Source organism: Neophocaena asiaeorientalis, unplaced genomic scaffold (assembly GCF_003031525.2).
Source record: "Neophocaena asiaeorientalis asiaeorientalis breed wild unplaced genomic scaffold, Neophocaena_asiaeorientalis_V1.1 scaffold264, whole genome shotgun sequence".
NCBI lineage: Eukaryota > Metazoa > Chordata > Mammalia > Artiodactyla > Phocoenidae > Neophocaena > Neophocaena asiaeorientalis.
In genome coordinates, this window is record NW_020185332.1 from 854,329 (window position 1) to 864,524 (window position 10,196).

The 10,196-nt window shown below is 45.4% G+C and overlaps 1 long non-coding RNA gene across 2 annotated transcripts in view; it reads left to right on the top strand.

Annotated features, from left to right (window-relative positions):
* The window catches only part of LOC112393176 (uncharacterized), a 33,226-nt gene extending 29,243 nt beyond the window's left edge, over window positions 1-3,983 (top strand). The window contains exon 3 of one of the 2 annotated variants that reach the window (XR_003001847.1): window positions 1,847-2,434. This is a non-coding gene — a long non-coding RNA (uncharacterized LOC112393176). Of the gene's footprint in view, window positions 1-1,846; window positions 2,435-3,276 lie in introns of those variants that run through there. The other variant, XR_003001846.1, reaches the window with a different exon arrangement.
* Window positions 3,984-10,196: the final 6,213 nt, after the last annotated feature.

Sequence of the window (10,196 nt, forward strand, 5' to 3'; positions counted from 1 at the left end):
CGGCATGTGGGATCTTCCCGGACAGGGGCACAAACCCGTGTCCCCTGCGTCGGCAGGCGGACTCTCAACCACTGCGCCACCAGGGAAGCCCCTATATTTTTGATTTTAAGATGAGTGATTCTGCTTTCTTTGAATCTTTGAGTAAATGGAATGATTTGAATTCAGACCTTTGCATGTCATGGCCATGACACCAGCTAGGTCCATGTTTTGACATCTACATGTCCTGAGATCAAATGGCAGGGAGATGATTTGGCTGTGACATCTCTCATTTCACCTACTGCCCAGGCTGACCCAGCTTACAAGACTCCAGTCAAGACATAGGATGGAAAAAAAAAAAGACACAGGATGGATTTTTTTAAACTTAATTTTTTCCTGATTTCAAGAATGAGGTGCTCAAATGTAGAAAATTTGGAATGTGGGGAAAAATATCCTAACCTCCTCATAGAGGTCACTGCCTAATTACGTTTTGGCATGTGTCTTCCACCGTGTTTTTGTTTTTGTTTTTTTTTTGCTGTGCATTTTTTCTTTACACAGTTCAGATTATATATACACAATTTTCTATCCTATGCCATCATAATTTTTCTGGTTATATAATACTCCATTTTATAATGAACCGTTTTCCTAATGCTGGGCACTTAGGTTGCTTCCAACTTTTCTCCATTATAAATAACATTGCAATAATCATCTTTGTACATGCATATTTGGGTGAATTTCTAATGATCTTTTTAAGATTTGTTCCCAGAAATCTCATTGCTGAGTTAAAGAGTGTGAACATTTTATGATTTTTGATATATACTAAGGCTAAAAAGAGAATTTTATGTAAACCCCTCATTCCTGATTTTTGTAATTGTTTGTACAAGTTGCAGCCTAGAGGTTAAAATCATGGATTTTGAAGTCAGATCCATCTGCATTCACGTTCCAGGTCTGTTACAGACTAACTGGGAGACTCAGCCATTCAGAACCTCTATTGTTGATTTCCCTGGTGGCTCAGTGGTTAAGAATCTGCCTGCCAATGCAGGGAACACAGGTTCGAGCCCTGGTCTGGGAAGATCTCACATGCTGTGGAGCAATTAAGCCTGTGCTCCACAACTACTGAGCCTGTGCTCTAGAGCCCACGAGCCACAACTGCTGAGCCCACGTGCCACAACTACTGAAGCCCATGCACCTAGAACCCGTGCTCCACAACAAGAGAAGCCACCACAATGAGAAGCCCGTGCACCACAACGAAGAGTAGCCCCTGCTCACCGCAACTAGAGAAAGCCTGTGGGCAGCAACGAAGACCCAACATGGCCAAAAAATAAATAAATTAAAAAAAAAAAAAGAATTGATGTTGTAGGAAAGAAGGAGGGTATTTTAAAAAAAAAAAAAGAAAAAGATCCTCTATTGCCACATCTGTAAAATGGGAATCATGATACCTACATCTCAGGGTTGTTGTGAAGAGAAAATGTAACAGTGGTTATCAGGTGCTTAGCACAGCACCCCCTGACACACAGTAAGTATTCCATAAAAGGCAGATGATATTGGTCTTTATTCAGTTTTTAGTGACAGAGTATTTTATGTATTTTTTTTAGCAAAATCGTATGATAATTTAAAAATTTTTTCTAAGTTGAAGTCTAGTTGATTTACAATGTTGTGTTAATTTCAGGTGTACAGCAAAGTGATTCAGTTATACATATATATAATATATGTCTTTATAACATGTATACATAAAGATGTCATATAATTTTAAAACATTTGAGCTTTAATAATAGTCTCTGTTATCTCCGGAATAAAATTCTAACTTATTATTGGTCAATATCAGATCCTGTCTCACCTTCCCCACCTTTTTCTCTCCTTTCCCCTGCAGTTGCGTTTGTCCCAGCTGCCTATGACAAGCATCCTTCATGACTGCGCCGAATGCCTTCGATCACTGTGCCCATGTCACTTCTCTCTCTAGCCTGTCCTTTCCATTCTCTTCATTGTTTATCAAACTCTACTCATGGATTTAGGCTCGGCTTAGGCTCACCACTTCCCCCAAACCTTCCCAGACACCTCCCCAGGCAAGATGCCTATGTTTGTCCTCTGTGCTCCTGTGTTGCAGAATATCTCTATCTCATGTATTACAGAAGGTAAGGTGTGTTTCAGCCTCTCCCACTAAACTGGGAGCTCTATAAAGGTCAAGATCATGTCTTATTAATCTTGGTTTTCTTTAGCGCCTACTACAGTGCCTGATACAACACAAGGACTCAATAAAAGTTTGTTAAATGTAGCATAGGTAGTGGGTTTGATCAAAGAAAGCCATGAATGGAATTTAAAGGCAAATTGAATTTCAACTGAATTGATAGTTGATTGGATTTTAATTTTTTATTTACCATGGGATCTTAAGTACAAATGCATTTTGTTCTATTGTGGAGCGTTTTCTAGGCCTTGAAGTACTTACTGCTATTTGTAAATCATTTCCAGGCAAATTATTGAGATTTTAAAATGTGCAAGGAATTTCAGTGGACCCTGTATAAACATATATCAGAATATCTCATGGGAGACTACAGAATGTGTTCATTCTATGGGTGGGGACACAGAAGCCCAGGAAAGAGAGACAATTGAGTTATTAGGGCCTGAATTTCCTGCCTAAACTTAAATAATATTATGGTTAAAGCTGAAATTTAAAACAGCCTTCATATTGACTCCACATACCACTTGACTAGCCTGGTAAAGTATCTGGGTTGTGCTTAACTGACGAGCACTATCGTTATCATTATTTTTGTCTGTTTGCTCAGTGCTGGCTCTCCAGTACCTAGATGGTGCTTGGCACATTGTAGGTCCTCAATCAGTATTTGCCAAATGACCAAATGAATCAGCAATCACATTCGGTATGACCCAATCTGCAGCCGCTTGTGGGGGGTTGTTCAGTTCAACCTGACAAATCTTTATAGAGTGCTTTCAGACACTTTGCCACGGAGCGGAGAGTATGAAGATGAATAGCATACGGTTCCTGTCTTCACGATCTCAAAGTCCAGTATGGAAAGCAGACACATAACAGATAAATGCTGTATGCTGAGGTTAGTGATAAGAGAGGCCTATGTACACGGTGACAGGAAACCCAGAGGAAGGGTGCTTCAAGGAAGACTTCCTAGGGGAGGTCGTGCCTGAGTTGCCTTGCTGGATGACAAGAGTGAGGCTGAAGAAAGATGGAAGGACGTTCTAAACAGAGGAGATGTCACTAGGAAAGATAAAGGTATGACATCTCATTCATGAATCCATCCCATCAACATTCACTGATGGCATATTATGTTCCAGGTGTCGTTCTAGGTGCTGGATATATGGTGGCAAACAAAACAAAGTCCCTTTCCTGGCGGACCTTGTGTTCTACTGGACACAGGGGCCACAGGCCTTTCAGCATTGCTGGAGGAGGGAGTGATGGTGGAGGAAGCTGAAGAGGAGGTGGGCAGTTTGTTTTACGTGGAAGAGTTGAGTTGATACCCTACCTACTTCCACAAAGGATCTGAGGCACATAAAAAGCTAAGGATTTGCCAAATCAAACTACCACTGGGCAGGAATCCCAAACCCCATCCTGAGGAGGAGATTCTTCTGCTTCCCCCCGAGGCTCTTGGTTGCTGCAGGGAGACTGCCAACACTGCTGGAGAAAAGTGGCTGCTTCTGGACCCTGTGTACTCCTAGAAATCCCCCTGGGTTGATTCAGTAATTGGATTTTGAATCAAGGCTGTGAGTGGAGAGCCTGGTAGATAGTGAGAACTTCATAAATGTTTGTGGAATGAAAACATGAGGGTGATGACTTTATCTGTAAAATAAAGGAGTGGCTAATCCCTCTGAGCTTTGACTTCAGCCTAAGAATGAGCGGCATTATGAACATCCTGGAAAGTAAGATGGTTACTGTACCAACACCCTGCTCAATTTAAGTCAAAGGATAAAATGTCACAAGTAAAACCATGTGCCTGGGCTTCCCTGGTGGCGCAGTGGTTAAGAATCTGCCTTCCAATGCAAGGGACACGGGTTGGAGCCCTGGTCCGGGAAGGTCCCACATGCCGCGGAGCAACTAAGTCCGTGCGCCACAACTACTGAGCCTGTGCTCTAGAGCCCACAGGCCACAACTACTGAGCCCACGTGCCCTAACTACTGAAGCTTGTGCACCTAGAGCCCGAGCTCCGAAACAGGAGAAGCCACGACAATGAGAAGCCCGCACACCGCAGTGAAGAGTAGCCCCTGCTCACTGCAACTAGAGAAAGCCCGCGCACAGCAACAAAGATGCAACACAGCCAAAAAATTAAAAATAAATAAATTTATTTTAAAAAATGCCTTTATTTCCAAGTTCAACCAGCCATTCACCCATCCAAGTTTTACCATCCATGCATCCATGCAACATGGCTAGGCACTGTGCAAGACACTGGAGATATTGAAATGATTTTATGGAATTCGTCATTCAGTTCACCACTGTCAAATGACAGTGAGAAGAGTGCTAATTGAAGTAGGTAAACAGGTAGGGTGAGGGGGCCAAGGAAGGCCTTGTCAATGAGCAGACTTTTAATGGATGAGACTGGAGTTTGCCAGGCTTGAGAGAAGATGGGAAGGGCGTTCAGGTTCTGAGAACAGCAGAAATAAAACCAGGGGGTTCAGAGCACTGTATTGACTTCGGGACCTGCAGTAAACTGGTGCGGCTACCAGGTAGGATGTAATGGTTGACAGATTATTGAAGATGGGCAGAGGGGGGTATGTGTTTAGAGGTATAGTTTCCCCAATTAACTGTCGCAAATAAAATTTAAAAATGCTGTAGTATCGAAGAAATATGCCGACATTGACTTGAGTCAGAGGTTTACTCTCCTCCAAATGGTTTTATTGTCATTACTATTCTTTTGGGAGCATTTATTTATGTTTACTTTGGACCCCAAATCAAAGCAAATCAGAATATGACAAGGGTGTGTGGATGAGATGAGTTATTTGATGAAGAATGCATTTGCTCCCTTTTGTAAGCAGTTTATATCCTGCTGGGCTGCAGACTGCTGTAGTATAGGAGCTATTTCCAATGATTTAAATTTGACCCCTAACAAACCACATTTTATAATGACTTTTTACCCAGATAGCATCCATGATATAACTTATGTGAAATCTGCACATATGGGTATATTAAGTTCATTCATTGATTTCCAGAATCTCAAATCCTCTGAGGATTTTCCCGAATCTCCATGATGCCTCAGAAGGCCTCGTTTTGCATCCGATCCTTTTACTGCAATAAAAAAGAATTAGAAATTCATGTTGCTTGTCTCCATTGCACAAAGAAGAGTTCCCTCTCTTGGACAAATTGGTCTTGGGCAAAGTATGCCACATAAATTGCTTCCAGATCATCTTGTGCCTGTGGAAGGACTAAGGGCTTGAGACAAGATGCATTTCACAGCATCATATTTGGTCTCTTTTCCTGGTAAACATGGAGGAAAGAGAACAAGAGGCCCAATCCGACTTTGCCTGGATGCAAGAAAATCTGGTGTCTAAATGCCACATTTCTTGGGACTGTATAATAATCTATAATAGTGGGACATCATAACAAATAGTGTAACAGTTTCATGATGATAACCTATACTTTCAAGAAACCCATGAAATGTAGAATTCAGAGATCTCCAGCATTAGCCTCTGAGAACGATTCACAAACTCAATTCTCGATTCAAAGAGATTGGCACTTCTGACGTTTATGCGTAAATAGATCTCAACCAATCTCATTAAATATTCAATCCATATTCAAAGTTATTAAATATTGAACATGATTTAATAAATACAACCAAGTTAATCAAGACTTCGATTGGTGGTTGTGGGTTCATAAAAAGCTTGTGAAAGAGTCATTCCACTTGAGTTTTTCCTGATCCTCTGTCTCCCTCCCCTGTCTTTAAGTGAGTGTAGGAATTGTATTATACGTGCATGTAGGCGTTTTTTGGGCTGTGTTGGTGTATATGTAGGAGTGTTGGGTTGTTATCTCTTAGAAATTTGTGTCCTGGGCAGGGTTGTTGTGTGGGGGCATATTTGAGGATGTGCTGAGTGTACTGTGTTAGTGTGTGTTATGTGAGCAGATGTAGCACTGGTGAGTTGCCTTAGATTCTGCCTGCTCCACAGTTTCTTCTTTGCACCTTGTCAATGGCTAGGACCCAGGGATCCCACGGTCCCCTCTAATTCTTTGGAAGTATCCAAAGATTGCTTTTTCTCACGGTTGTGCAAGGGTAGAGTTGGCCCTTTGCTTGCCTTACCCTAGTCCCAGCCCTGCAGTGAGAGACACTATAGCATCGAGGACAGAGCTTTGAAAAGGCTGGAGTTCAAATTTGAGTTTTGTCACTTTCTAGCTATGTGGCCTTGGGTAAGTTACCTCTTGGACCCTCAGTTAACCCTTTTGGAAAGGGGGGTAATAATGCCTGGTGTATAGCATTGTTGGGAGTTTTAAATGAGATCATGTATAGGCCTTATTAATAAATTGTAAATATTTTACTTATTCTTTTTACAAGGCAAGGCCCAATGTGAGGCTTCATAAGAGACATGAAGGTAAATAAGACCCCAAATCTTAGAGTCTGGTGGAAAGATAGACATTTTCTCAAGTGCTCTAATATGTCAGGTGTCACTTGAGGAGTTTAAAAGACCCTGCAAGGGCTTCCCTGGTGGCACAGTGGTTGAGAGTCCGTCCGCCTGCCGATGCAGGGGATATGGGTTCGTGCCCTGGTCCGGGAAGATCCCACATGCCATGGAGCGGCTGGGCCCGTGAGCCATGGCTGCTGGGCCTGTGCGTCCGGAGCCTGTGCTCCGCATCGGGAGGGGCCACAGCAGTGAGAGGCCTGCATACCGCAAAAAAAATAAATAAATAAAAAATAAAATAAAAAAAATAAAAGACCCTGCAAGTTCCAAAAATCTTTCCGCCACTCACAGATTCTAGCCATCCCTGGCGTGTGTTGGGTGTTCCTCCCTGGGACTTTGAGCCAGAGCTCTGCAGAAAGAGGGAGGGGAAAAGGGGGATCCCTCAGCAAGGAAAGGAGAGAGAGGGAATTTCCTGCACACTTGAGCAAGGAAAACGTGTGGACTATCATGGTCTGAGCCTGGACATTCTGCCCAGCAACCTAGCCTTCTGACAATCTACTTCTGAGAAGGAGGAGGTCTTCCTACCTTGGTCACCAGAGTTTTGGCCTCCTCACCTCCCACCCCTGTCCAGGCTGAAGTGTGCAGAGGTGGAAATGGAACTGGGTTTCAGATGCCACCCCCCTGGAGAAGATACACTCTGGAGCCCGGTAGAAAAAAGCATTAGAGAGGCTGAGAGGAGAAGGTAGAGGGTGGGAGCCAGGGCTATGAAGTTAATTCTGCTTGGGCTCTACTTGCTTTCTGTGTGACCCTCAGCTAGGGAATTCTCTCTGAGCCTTGGTTTCCTCCAAGAGATGAGGATGATAGCAGTGCTTACCTCATTATTTTTCCCATTTTGCAGATGAGAACACGGAGGCATAAATGAAGTCACCCACTCAAGGTCACATAGCTAACAAGTGACAGGGCCAGGATTTGAACTCAAGCAGATGCTTCCAGGGCTCCTGCTCTCAATCACCTCATTCGACTCCTCTGTTTTAATGTCTTCTTGCTCGGTTAGAGTGTAAGCTTTCAGAGATCAGGGCTTATAGCTTAGAGTAGTGGACTTTAGTCTCCAGTTATACCTTCAGATGAGTAGAGCGGTCCTAGATGTTGTCATAACTCCAAAATAAACTTGTTGCAGTTGGGTTGAATATTATACAGCAATAGGATGTGCAAAGCAGTGCTTCCCATAAGCAGGCTCTCAGGGACTGGCAAACGAATGATGGATGGCGGGCTCCAGCGTGACCTGGAGCTGACCTCAGAGATATTTGCTAAAAGTGTTCCTGGCTCTGTTGGGACATGTGTCCTTGGAGGCCTGCCAGCTGGGTGGAGAAGGTGTAGCTTTATAGATCCGTGTGGCTTTTTAGAGTATGACAGAAAACCAGGCAATCCTCAGCCCCGCGTGGAGGGGGCCAGCAACACTCAGCCACGCAATTCACACCTGGGAGCATGGGAGTGTGTGAGAGAGAGACAGGGAAGTGGGTTGCTTCCCATGCATTTGCTTGCTGAGTGGGGGGCAATGGTTGTCCTGGAACTGCCCACCTCCCCAAACCTGTTAGAACTGAAGTTTGAGAAGGTGGGAGTTGCAACTCATAATCCAAAAGGGAATGTGAGGATGAAGAAAAGATATTCAAAAACCTATCTTGTATTATATTAGTTGCTAACAGTTATCCCACGCTACTACGTGTAATATTTCCTCACAGGGCTCACCGTGATGTTATCATTCCCATTTTACTGATAGGGAAACTGAAGCCGGAGAGGTTAAGTGGCTGTCCAGTGTCATAATTAGTAAGTGGTGGAGCAGGAATACAAACCGAGAAAGTTAGAACCCATTCTCTCAACCTTTAGCATCTCTGATACCCACAAACTGCATTGCCTGAGAGCTGGAGAAACCCTTAGAGAACATCCATCTCAGCCTCTTCAGAGTCAGGTGGGAAAACGAAAGGCCAGAGAGGGGCAGCGATGGACCAAGGTGACACAGGTGGTTGGTGATAGCCCTAAGATTTGACTGCATGACCCAGAGAGTGAGCACCTCCTTGAATTTTGTGCCCTAGGTGTGTCTCACTGGCTTCAACCTGGCCCCAGTCCTGACCAGACTCTCCTTCTGGTTGTGTGGTGTGAACAACAGAGGCTGAGGCATGGGTTTAATTATTCGATTTGATGTCCCAAGGCAGGTAACTCGGTGTGATATTTGTGTGGGGTTTTGTCAATATCCCAAGGTAGGTTTCTACCCAGGGGCTGGATGGAGGGTCTGCTTCTGGTTGGTACCACGGAAGGGACAGTACTGAAGGGGAACAAATTCTGGCCTCAGCAATTAGGGATGAAACTAGGAGAATCATGATCCTGTCTTGACAAAGCAGAGCTGCAGAACGGGGTCCATGGGAACCGGAACCCTATACCTCTCCTCTGGATCCCACTGGGCTGAAATGGGGAAGTGCCAGGAAAAACTTCTGGGGGTGGGACTTACCCATTAGACCCAGAATGAAGTCCATTATCAATGGTTGAACTGAGAGGGCTAGGTGCTCAGACACATGTACAGGCATGCATTTCCCAAAGCCTCAGACAATATGTCTGCTTTATTCACAAAATAATTATTCTCCTGAGGTGTGTACAGCACCTTTTCTAAGTCTGGGCCTTCCTGCTCTCACTGTAGTTCAAGGAGGAAAGGAGACAAACCACACAAGCAAAGCACCCTGCTGCCACTCCATCCCTGATAAGCGGTAGTCGGGAAGTCCCTCATTGCTTGGAGGAGTGCGGGTGGGAAGAAGGGGTTCCCTTTGTTCCTTCCAAGCCAGGTGCTCCCTTCTGCCTGGCTCAGACCCCCTAAGAATATTGTGCGGGCAGTGGAGTGGCGTAAGGTGCTGTTGGAGGGAGAAGGCTTCCTCCTGGTGGCCCTGGGAGCTTGGGGCTGGGGCCAGGCAGAGAGGCTGGAAGCAGTGGATGGGCCTCTGTCAGCGGAGGAGTCCTTCCCAGGCTGCGAGGAGCAGTGATGGTCGAGGCCTTGCCTCTGGAGTAGACCTCAGCAAGGCAAGTCCCTGCTCTCTTCTCTCAGGGCCTCAGTTTCCTCATCTTACCCGGCATGGCTCAGCTGGCCTAGAGGCCTGACAGTCTGAGTTTCCGGCCTTCTTGCCCGCCCCCTGCCCAGCTGTTTCTCAAGCCCTCGTCTCCAGCCCTGGCTCGTCCCTCTCCCTCCTTCCTCAGCCTGTCACCAGCACGGCCCGGGGGCTCCCCCGGTCCTCCTGACCCCCGGGGGTATCGCCAGACCGGAGCTGGGAGACGGAGGCGGAACGCAGGCCACTCTGACCCACCCGAGGGAGAGGGGGAGTAGGGATGAGAGAGGAGGGCAGACACAGGAGAAGGTTAAAAGGAGGAGAAAAGAGCGAAAAGAGATAGAAAGGGGCAAGAGAGAGAAAGGAGGAAACGGAGAGAGACGAGGGAATGAACGTAAAGTTGGGGGGTGGTGGTGGAGGGAGGTGAGAAGAGGGACTGGGAAAGGTTCAGAGAAAAAGGAAACCAAAGGAAGGCTGGAGGGAGACACGGAAAGAGGAAAAAGAACAAGCGAGCGAGAGCGAGAAAGCAGGGTCTGAAAAGACCGAAGAGGGAGAAGGAGAAAAAAAAAA